The 919-nt window shown below is 44.4% G+C and overlaps 1 non-coding gene across 1 annotated transcript; it reads left to right on the forward strand.

The window, feature by feature from the left end:
- The first annotated feature begins 596 nt into the window (after positions 1–596).
- LOC130965057 (small nucleolar RNA R71) lies at positions 597–700 on the forward strand. The gene has a single exon (XR_009081114.1). It is a non-coding gene; the product is annotated as a small nucleolar RNA R71 (small nucleolar RNA).
- Positions 701–919: the final 219 nt, after the last annotated feature.

The raw sequence follows: 919 nt of genomic DNA on the forward strand, positions 1-919 counted from the left end.
GTTGGGCAGGTTGATTATTTTGGCCATGATATGGTGGTTGGGAGTAAGTGTTTTGTGTGGCTTGGTATGATCTTTGGTTGGAGTTTTGGTATGTGGAATTGTTATGTTGGTTGGGGTTGTAAGGTTTGTGGTTTTGTGGTTGGGTTTGCTGGTTTCCCCACCCAAAGTTTGGGTGGTTTTTCCAGCCTGGGTTATAAGTGTTGGAATGTGGATCATATGGTTGCCTTTGTTGATTTCCCACATAGTTGGCCTCTTCCTAATCACCTCCTTCAGTGCTTACTTCCTCTTGATCTTGTGTGTGTATTGCAGCCACTTGATTTGTTTCTAATTTCCTGGTGAGCTCTGCTAGTTGCTTGGCAAACACCTTGTTTTGGGCTAGAATTGTATCAACATGGTTCAGCTCCATGACTCCCTTAGTGTTGTGTCTCTCTGAAGCATAGTAGTACTCATTCTCAGCCACTGTCTCAATCACTTCAATGGCTTCTTCCACAGTCTTTTTCCTGTTCAATGAACCTCCTGATGAATGGTCTACAGCCTTCCTTGATTCATAAGAAAGTCCATCATAGAAAATATGCAATTGCACCCAGTCATGGAACATGTCTGGTGGGCATTTCCTTGTCAAATCCTTGAACCTCTCCCATGCCTCGTAGAGAGTTTCACCATCTTGTTGTCTAAAAGTCTGAACCTCAGATCGAAGCCTCTTGACCTTTTGTGGGGGGTAAAAACGTGCCAGAAACTTGCTTTCCACCTCATCCCAGGTTGTTAGGCTCCCCCTTGGGAATGATTCCAGCCACTTAGCTGCCTTGTCCCTAAGTGAAAATGGGAACAAGAGCAGTTTATAGGCATCTTCCTGGACTCCATTGGACTTCACAGTGTCGCAAATTCTCAGGAATTTTGTGAGATGTTGGTTTGGATCTTC

Source organism: Arachis stenosperma, chromosome 2 (genome assembly GCF_014773155.1).
Source record: "Arachis stenosperma cultivar V10309 chromosome 2, arast.V10309.gnm1.PFL2, whole genome shotgun sequence".
In the NCBI taxonomy this organism is placed as follows: Eukaryota; Viridiplantae; Streptophyta; class Magnoliopsida; order Fabales; family Fabaceae; genus Arachis; species Arachis stenosperma.